Below are 10,632 nucleotides of genomic sequence, written 5' to 3'. Positions count from 1 at the left end.
CTTTTCCCTTGGCCTCTCCTCTATAAAGCTAGCACCCCAGCTCCATTTTGAAGGGTTACAAAAACCAGCTGAGGCATTGATACATACACCCTCTATATCTCTCATTCAACCCTCTAAACCCTAAGGTTCATGCACCCTTTACACACCACCTCCAAGCCTACAACCTCCACACTCCATTCCAGAAACTTGAGATAGTTTTTCAGAGGTTAGGAGCACCTTTCCTTGGTCCAAAAGCTGCTGAAGACTTGTGCTACAAGGTTGAGTCCTCTTCTCCCTCTTTCTTGCCTTATTTTGTTCTATATCTTAGCCCCTTTTGCTTACATTTTTGAGCTCCGACCTGAACTGTAAATAGTCATATTTTGAGCTCATCTTCATGTTTGATCAAGGACTTTTTGCTGTTTGAGGTCTTCTCCTTACCCTTTGTGTTTAATCTCTCTTTTAGGCTTATTTTTGCATGGTATTTTAGTCTTATTTGTGAGCTGTTTTGAATTTGGTCATAAACTGTAAAATGTCTTATTTTGAGCCATTCTTCAACTTTGTTGAAGGGATCTCCTTTGTTTGAGGCCAGCTTCTACCACTTGTCTCTTTATCCCTCTCTTAGGCCTTTTTCTTGCATATTGTTTTAGCCTCACTTGTGTTTATTTTCGAGACTTGATATAAATTGTAAAGTGCCTTTTTTTGAGCCCCTCTTAAATTTTGTTGAAGGGCTCTTTGCTATTTGGGGCCAGCTTCTGTCGCTTGTCTCTAATCTCTCTTTTAGGGCCATTTTTGCATAATAGATTAGCCCTATTTGTGTTCACTTTTGAGATTTCTTATAAACTGGAAAAAGTCTCCTTTTGACATCATCTTTATTTTTGATTAAGGGAATTTTCTTGTTTGAGGTCATATGCTTGCTTGTATGCTTGATTGTCCCTTATTTTGAGCCTTATACCTAAGCTCTTGTTGCATGCTTGGTTTGGCCTTCTAGCCACTGAAATCTAGTGGATTTTCAGTGGCTAGCACACTGTTTTGAGCCTCCAAATCAGATGGGGGTGACCCCCTCTCACATTGACTTGTTTGGTGGTCATTTTTGGCCTTCCAAAGAGACCCTATCTTGCATGCTTTGAAGTCACTTTCCAGGGTCAATTTGGTGAGTTCTAAGACTACCATATTTGATTTTCATAGTTGTTTATGCCATGCTAAGTGTCCACCTTGTATGTGCTTAATAATCCATTGCATGGCCTTCTAAAGGAGCTCATCATTTTTGCATGTATTGGTTGCATCTCCATGATTATTTGAGAATATTTTCACATGTTTTATTCACTGATTTTTGCTAGTTTGGTAAGATTCCATGTGTATCCTATACTTGCCATATAACTCATGTTTGCTAGTCAAAGTTGCATGCTATTTTAGTCCATCTTGCTAGTATCTTCTGGCCATGCTTTGAACTGGAAATGTTCATGTTTTGGAACTGTCTTGGCTCTGTCTTTGGACTTTATGATCAAATAATGCATGCTTTGTATCGCTATAAGTCATTCCATGTGCCCAGTTTCAAGTTTCGGGGTTCATCTCAATACGTATGGAGATAGAATTTGTTAGTGGTGTAGAGTATGCAATATTGGGTGCATAAGTGGGATTAATAATTAAGTTGATTCCTGAGAAAAAGTTATCGAGAGGCGAAAGATGGAACGTACAAGACATCAAGAAAACAAAAATAAGAAGGTGATGATAGATGAAAAGTCGTATTACCAATATGAGAGATAAACAAGCCCCTACCATTACCCACAAGATGTTGATAAGGGTCGTTGTATTTATTATGGTGAGCTAAAGTTTCTAGGTTAGGAAATTGGTTTAAACTAGACGAGTGCAACATAGTGGGTGTTTGAGAAATTGTTATTTTAATAGATTATTTTAATTTTTGATTATTTTAGTAAGTTAAAATTTTTATGTTTAAAAAGATAGTTGAATTTTTTTATAGTTGAATGTATGTTTGTAAGAGAAAAAGTGAAATGATTATGGGTTTGATATGATATTTTGTCTTATTGACTATTTTAACCTATTTTGTCTTTTTATAAATTTTAGCAAAAAAAGTCAAAAAATAGCCTTTACCAAACACCCCCATAATTAACTTAGTTGAGATCCTCTCCTTGGGCTCTTTCCTTACCTCCCTACTTGTAATAGTAGAGATATACTTTGAGTTGATCCAACGGTTTAGATTTGACTATTTAAAAATAAAAAAATAATAAAACAAATTCAAATTTGCTTTTCTCACCTAAATCTGGATCATTGGATCAACTCAATGTGCATCTCTACCATTGTAAATAGGGAAGTAAGGAGAGAGGCCAATGAGACAATCTCAACTCATAATTAACTAGGGATGGAGTGGTGTGATTATAGCGCTGGAAGCACAAAGTCGATGCGTGATTTTGACCATTCACCTAATGTTGACATCAAAGGAAGAAATGTGTACGCAAGTGTAATGAGGGGAGCCACAACTAGAAGACCATGGCTAAAAAAGAAATAGGTGCATTGAGCAAAATATATGAATAAAATTCCCACCCATCACAAGTCAGGATAGGGTCTCTATTATGTAGAGTTACAGGGTAGAAAATAAGATCAAATGCTTTTTGTGAATATCAACATAATATAACAACAATAGTATAATAATCCGATCATGCATATCATTGTGAATTGTTTGTAGAAATATATGTTAACCAAAGAGACAAGAACAACTCAATCCAATAATAACTTTAAAACACACAATTCAATATTAATGACTTTAAAACACACAAACAAATATGATGGACCACACAAACAAATATGATGAACCATAACCACATCTGCATGATCATAAGACTTCTAGACAATTAGAAAATGAATCCAAACACTCTGCCTCACGTGCGATCTCGTCTCGCACATAAAGAGACGAACAAACTGAGAAGCAAGGTAAAACAAAGACAAAACAAAAAGCACAATGATAGAGATATTGGGGTAGATGTGATTTGAACCCAAGACATACTAGCACCAAAGTTTTGATACCATGTTAAATCACCTATTATCTCAAAATCTTAAACCACTTGAAAATGGATCCAACAATCTATATCAAGTTAAAAAGCTTGATTCCCAGACTACCACTTTTAAATTGCACTTGGGTTCGGTGATGCAAAAGCCAATAACTCTAGGTCCTCTTGAAACAAGGCCATGTCTTCTTCCTTGAGAGTCATCCACAATTCTACTCCGTCACCATCTCTTGTATCTAGCAATCCAATTCCAATTGGGGCACCCATTAAAACTGGAACCGCATATGTCGGGTTTCCCCACCCAAAATCAACTTCGTATAGAGAAAACCTACACCAGCTACTATGGCGATACACATCCATCTCATCTTTCTTGGCCCGCATTAGGTGTGTTGCTTTGGTGGTGAAATTGTTATCAGTGGACTGTTCAATCCCTTTCCTCAACTGGCAAACCAAGTCTGGCAAGTCTATAATTTCATCTTTGTTGTTGTCAAGCATTGCCCACAACAATCCACTCACATTTCCAAAAGCATATTTTGGTAAAGATGGCATAAGCCTTGGGCGCAAGTTCACAGCCCCCGTCAATGCATATGTCCTTGGACTTGGAGCTGGAGACGTCCCAAGGGCATATGATCTAGATGAAGTGACTGCGCATTTCCAAACAAGTGCTGTAACAGCCTCGACGCGCGTGGGTTGCTGCACACTTGCACTAGCCACTTTAGCTTTAAGGGCATCAACTTTTGAGGCGTCAAACACAAACCTCCTTGTGACAATCTTTTGGCTTATCTGCGGGAACACTATTGACGGCACTGGGAAGTCCTCTATCGGTGGGAAACGAGAGGAGGCAGCGCTGAAATCTGGGACAACTGCGTCGTGGAATCCGCGAGTGATGCAGGACCAGGCTTTGATGAATGCAGAAAACGCAACCCCATCGACGATCTTATGGGAGGTAGACACACAAACTGCCATTCCACCACATGGAAAGAAGTTAACTTGGACAAGTAACAAAGGGGAGTTGTAAACATCTGTGGGTATGGTTGTAAACAACTGGCACATCTCTTCAACATCAAGTCGTTCAAGAATGTTTGAAACACGGCAGTTGGTGACTCGAGCTTCCAAATAATCAGCACCCTCGTCGTTGCAATCGACTGAGAGATTGTCTCTCAATCTTCCCGCGAGTGGGTAGAAATGAGTGAGGGTTTTAGATAGAGATTTCTTCAAATGTTCAGATCTTACGTTGGCCGTCTCATCGTAACTGTCACCACCATTATCAATACCACTACCACGAGTAGTGTGACTAGGGTTGATATAGAAGAAAACAACTGGAATGTATTGTTGTGGAGAATACTGATCCCTAGAGGAGAGCTTGTATCTTCTGAAATGATGGGGAGTGGGAGAAGATGGTTTGATGGTTTCTCTACCAATTATCTCAAACTTGATCTCCATAGTCGTTTTCTTCTTGTTTCTGTGTGTAGTACAAATTGCTGCTATAAATTTATTTAAACACCATATAAGAATGTAGGATATAAAGGGGATACCTTGCACTCGAATATAAAGTGAATGCAAAGTTAAATGAAGTATTTTATTATATATACATGAATCATGTGACTTCAGTATATTATACGAGAATACAGGGTGTACTACGAATCTTTTCCTTATTATTTTGTTACATGTAAATTACGCAAGAGTATTCAACTTTATAAGACATGATTTTATCATATGTGAACTACGCAAGAGTATTTAATTTCATAAGACAAATTTTATATTTTATTATTATTTTATTACATGTGAATCACGCAAGAGTATTCAATTCTATAAGACATATTATTTTTATTATTATTTTAACTTATTGTTTTATTTTTATTTTTATTTTTTAACTAATAATTGATAATGAAAAAATAAAAACTAAAAGTATGTATATAGCGCTTCTTCAACTTTTTGATAATTATACCCCTTTCTTTAAATTATTAAAACCATTCATATGATGTAATGTTCTATCGTTTTCTGATGTAATGTTCTATCGTTCATCAATAAAGATTTTTTTGCCGATCAAAAAAAAAAAAATTTAAAACCATTCATATTTCATAAGTTCGAAGTTGTATCGAAAACTCTGATATATATTTTCATATTGAAATTACAAGAAACCCTACTAAAAAATATAGGTGCACACTGGTAAATAAATAATTATCTATATAGGTACAATACAAGTAGATAAAATATGGAAGAGAAATGTTAGGGATCATGAAATTTTTTTTTATGAAAATGATCATGAAAGATTTGCGACCTTTAGATTACCTTGATTAGTGCGTGGTGCTTTATTCTAAGTGTAATCCAAAGGTCACAAATCTTTCATTATCATTTTCATGAAAGACTTATCATGATACTTGGCATTGCTGAATATGGAATATGATTCTCTACAATAATCTATCTCGCACTACACCCAATTAATTATAAATTGCACTTAAACACCCTTACACTACTATTTATGAAATAAAATAAAAATAATATAAAAGCCCACTTTTTAAACATATTTTCTAGATACAGTGATATGTCAATAAGATAATTGATTGATAATTAGAGAATAAATGAGAGAGAGTTGACTTAGATATTTAATAGAGTGCCATATCATTAGATTTAGAATGTGAGTATAATTTTTTGGCTTGAATCTTGCAAAAATTATTACTAAAATGATTATTGCAGAGAATCTTAATCTATAAAATATAATGATAAAAAATACTTAACGATAAACTAAAGAGTTTCAAAAAAGGAAAACTATAGAGTCTAGGAATCTCAGCTTTTAAACATCTGCTGCCAAGCCAACAATCATGCCAAAACTTGATCCTTTTCTCATTCCCAATCCTTAACTGAAACTTCTCTAAATAGAACTTCACTAACTGTTGATGATGCTCTGCCACAGTGATAATATCAGTCCACATTCTAGAGTGTCTATAAGACAAACTCACAGGTGGGATCCAACTACCCTCCTCAATCATGGATTTGCTACACAACAACCTTCTCCATAAAACACTTACTTCCTTCCCAAATTTCCACCACCATTTAAGAAGAAGGCTAGTATTGACATCCTTGATTCTTCTAATACCAAGACCATCATGCTCCCTACTTTTTGTCACATCAGCCCATTTTACAAGGTGAACCTTCCTCTTCAGATCATTTCCTCCCCAAAGGAAAACAGCTTGGAGCCTTTCAATTTCTCTAACAACTCCATTGGGCATTCTGAACAAAGATTGATAATAAATTGGTAGACTAGACAGGACAGACTTGATCAACGTTAACCTGCCTAAAAAAGATAGAATTCTTCTTTTCCAACCTGCCAACCTAGCTCTTACTTGATCCAACACTGGCTTCCGGGTTGATTTCCTACCTGGATTAGCACCTAATGGAAGGCCTAAGAATTCATTGGTAAGCCTTGGACCTTGCAATTTAGAATATCAACACAGGATATCAAGGTCTCAACATCCACACCTACACCACACACTACACTCTTATGAAAGTTTATCCGCATTCCAAAAAGTATTTCAAAACATCTTAGAACTCTCTTTATATGAACTATTTGATCCAAGTCAGCCTCACAAAACAACATCGAATCATCAGCAAATTGGAGATGAGAAATCATCACTTCTTTTACCCCAACTTTTACCCCCTTCATGATTCCTTTTTCATATGCTCTATTCATCAATATATTCAACCCTTCAGCCACTATAATAAATAAAAAAGGCGATAAAGAGTCACTTTGTCCAGGACCCTTTTGTGGTGAAAACTCCGTTGTTGGTGAACCATTCACCAGAATAGACAACCTTACAGTGGAAACACAAGCCCTCATCCAAGATATCCATTTTAACCCAAACCCAAAATTGGCCAACATAGAAAATATAAATTCCCAGTTAATTGAGTCGTAAGCTTTTTCAAAATCAAGTTTAATAAGAATCCCTTTCTTGCTAGCTTTTTTCCATCCATCCACAATTTCATTAGCAATAAAAACTCCATCAAGTATGCTTCTCCCACCTAAAAAAGTAGACTGAGAATCCCCAATAACTACAGGGAGAACTCTCTTAAGTCTATAAGCAAGGACTTTTGAGAGAATCTTATACATACTCCCCACCAAACTAATAGGTCTAAAATCAGCTAGTCCATTAGGATTATCATTCTTAAGAATGGTAGTGATAAATGAACTGTTAATTCCATAGGAGAGCTTGCAAGAATTATGAAAATCCCTCATGAAATACATAACCTCAGATTTCAATAGCTTCCAAAACTTCTGAAAGAATAGTAGATTAAGACCATCTGGGCCTGGAGCCTTATTTCCATCATAGTCCTTGATTGTTGCCCTTACCTCACATTCAGAGCAAGCAGCTTCCAGATCAATAAATGCATCACTAGCTACAACTGACTTAAAGGTGCCTCCCAGAGTTGGTCTAAATTTCCAGCTTTCAGTGAACTGCCTCCTGAAATGATGTAAGACCGCAAGTTGTACACTAACTGGCTCCTCTATAACCTCTCCTTCAACTGAGATAGAATTGATTGAGTTTCTATTCCTTCTGCTACTAGCCATAACATGGAAAAACTTAGTATTCCTGTCCCCATTCATTATCTAGTTTACTCTAGACTTCTGATGCCAAAACCTTTCAATCATCTCACTAAGCTTTCATACGTCCCCTGTCACCTCCTTTCTTCTGTTCTTTTCAGCTTCAGACAAAGGTCTGCCTTTTGCAATAATGTCAATACCATGTAACTCTTCCTCTACCTTCTTTAATCTTGTAGATACATTCCCAAAAACTTCACAGTTCCATTTTTTAGCTCCCCCTTGAGCAATTTTAGCTTCTGAATCAGTATATACCCAGCACTCCCAAAAATTCTAGTTTTAGTCCATAATTTTTCCAAAATAGAGGGGAAACCTGGGTGCATAGTCCATGCATTAACGAACCTGAAAGGTCTTGGCCCCCAATCCCTCTCATCTTCCATTAACAAGAGTGGGCAATGATGAGAACAAGTTCTAGGAAGACCCCAGAGCTTGAAATTAAATCTTTGCAACCACTCAGGATTTAGCAGAACCCTATCAATCCTACTTCATTTCTCCTCCTCCTGAGCATTACGCCATGTGTACTTCTTACTAAGCAATGGTAAATCATTCAACTCACATTTTTCGATGAAAACATGTAGTTCCTTCATCCCATTTTCCCTTGTAGAACAGCCCACCCTTTCCCAAGTAAATCTGATCTCATTAAAATTCCCCCTCCCCCCAAGCACCATGGTTTTGGAAAAGTAGACTTTAATTTTATTAAATTGTCCCAAAGAATACCTCTACTACTCACATGATTTGGAGCATATACATTCAATATAACATAATCAAAAGAATTCAGTAGAGTACCTGACAAGAGAACAAATCTTCTATTGCAACAACAATCCTTCAATTGAAATAAACTCGGATTCCAAATGCAAAGTAATCCCCCTGTTGTCCCTTCTGAATCCACTGCCATAAATTCCATGTTATTCCTTCCCTACAAGGTTCTAACTTCACTTTCTAAAATAGTAGCTTTCTTAGTTTCCTGCAATAGAACTACATCCACCCTCTTTTCAACAATGAGCTTCTTAATCCTTCCCCTCTTCTCAGATTTCCCTAATCCTTTGATATTCCATGTCATCATCTTCATCAGTAAACATATAATTCCCCAAATTCCCCTATTCAAGACAATTAGACCCCTATGCGATTTGTCTCTCCTGTCTTCTTCCTCTGTCTATTAATTCAATCTCCACTAATTTCTCTAAAACTTCCGTATCTTTACCATTGTATTGAATTCCCAGAACCTTACCTAGTTGAAGATTGGCTTGTGCTTCACTAAGGATATGCCTCCCTTTGCTTGAACCACTCTTAGTTGAAGTAGAAAGTGACAAGGCTGCTGCAGCAGCCCTGAATACTGCACACTTAGGAATAGGTTTGCTTGATGGGGCACCTTTTTGTCCATAAAGTCCAGCTAACTTCTTGTGTTCTGTTTTTTTTTTTTTTTTTTTTTTTTTTGGTTCCTCTTGATTGGTTTCTCACCAATCTATGGGTTAAGTGCTTGCAAATTATTGTACTTCTTTAGTGGTGCCAACCTAGTTGGGATTGTTAAGATTAGCGGTGATACTCTTTGCACTTCCCTCTTTATTGATATAAGTTTTCGCATGTTTTGCTTTTTTTCATCAATAAAGTTTCATGTTGTTGATAAAAAAAAAAAAAAATTCTTAACGATAGAGGCATATAGTTACAATTCTTAAGAGTAAATTTTTGCATGTCTATATATGTCAAGAACAATTCATTTAAGAGAAATGCTTTAGACCACTAATTAGTGGTGGCTCTCATCCACTGCCACAGTGTGTTTTGTGCCTTTTTTTTTTTTTTTTTTTTTTTTTTTTTTTCTATTGCCACCTCACTAGTGGTGGAATTAGTGATAACAAATTAGTGGTCTATAGCATTGCGCTTCATTTAATGGTTATAAAAGCTAAACTTCATTTCAAGTATAATTATAAAACTTTATTAAATTATGCTATAAATAAGAAGCAAAATTGTTGGTTGCTAAAGGTGGTGAAAGAATAAAATAGTAAAATATGGATGGGGAAGACGAACTCCATGACGATTAAACTAATTTCGAAAATTTTCTAGTCTGTTAAATCATGTCTCACATTTCGATAGATGGGAAAGAACAAAGTTTTGGAGCCTAATGGCACTCTAAAAATATATATTACGACTCACATATGTATAATTGAAAGGTATCACAATGAGAATTACTTTTTTATTATGCGTGAACCATGCTATTGTCAAGGATGGAATCAGAGGGGACGGGATACGACTTTTAGAAATTATGTATATTATATCAATAATTAGTAAAATAATTTTAAATTAAAATATTTTGCACTCTCAAAATTTTAGTAGCTCACACCTTCAAAATTATAAAAATTTACCCCCAAATTATTTACATTACAAAATTTAAAAATAGTTTTCAAATCAAGTTTTATCAAATATTGATCTATTCTATTTATTTTCTGTATTATGTATTATATTTTTGTATTGTTTAGAGTAATTATATTATTCTATTTGCTCTTAATTGTCATTATTCTTATTTTATATTCATATCTCATTTATGTTTCTTTTTTTTTTTCTTTCTATAATCACACTTTATTTTGCTTATGCACCTTATTTTGCATTCATTCATTCTTCTTCTTCTTCTTTTTTTTTTTCATTCTCTAGAAATATAGAAATATCGTCTAAAATGAAAATATTGTCTACGTTCAACATGACATTCTTAAAAACAAGTTCATAAAATTTAATATAGCTTATTGAAACATATTATCATTTTACTCATAAAAACAAACATTATCCACTTTTTTATGCTAGTATAAATTAAAATTTAAAATTTTATTATAATTTATATCGATCAAAAGTTGCACGTGTTTTTGATCCCCCTGCCCTCCCAAAAAAGAATTTGAATCCTAGATCCGTTTCTAGCTACTATATTTAATTGCATCAGATATATTTGCAATTATTTTTAATTAAAATTAGTAATTAAAAAATAAAAACTAAAACTAATCGTATGTCATATATACACCACAAAAGGAGGCAATTAGGTGATCACAAAACAAA

At 35.1% G+C, this 10,632-nt stretch overlaps 1 pseudogene; it reads right to left on the bottom strand.

Annotated features, from left to right (window-relative positions):
- Nucleotides 1-3,116: 3,116 nt before the first annotated feature.
- Nucleotides 3,117-4,442, bottom strand: LOC145798022 (vinorine synthase pseudogene; annotated as a pseudogene).
- Nucleotides 4,443-10,632: the final 6,190 nt, after the last annotated feature.

Source organism: Camellia sinensis, chromosome 8, assembly GCF_055761805.1.
Source record: "Camellia sinensis isolate YWXY chromosome 8, ASM5576180v1, whole genome shotgun sequence".
NCBI lineage: Eukaryota > Viridiplantae > Streptophyta > Magnoliopsida > Ericales > Theaceae > Camellia > Camellia sinensis.
The sequence above is the reverse complement of the archived record's forward strand: the minus strand, read 5'-3'. Positions and strand labels throughout refer to the sequence as shown.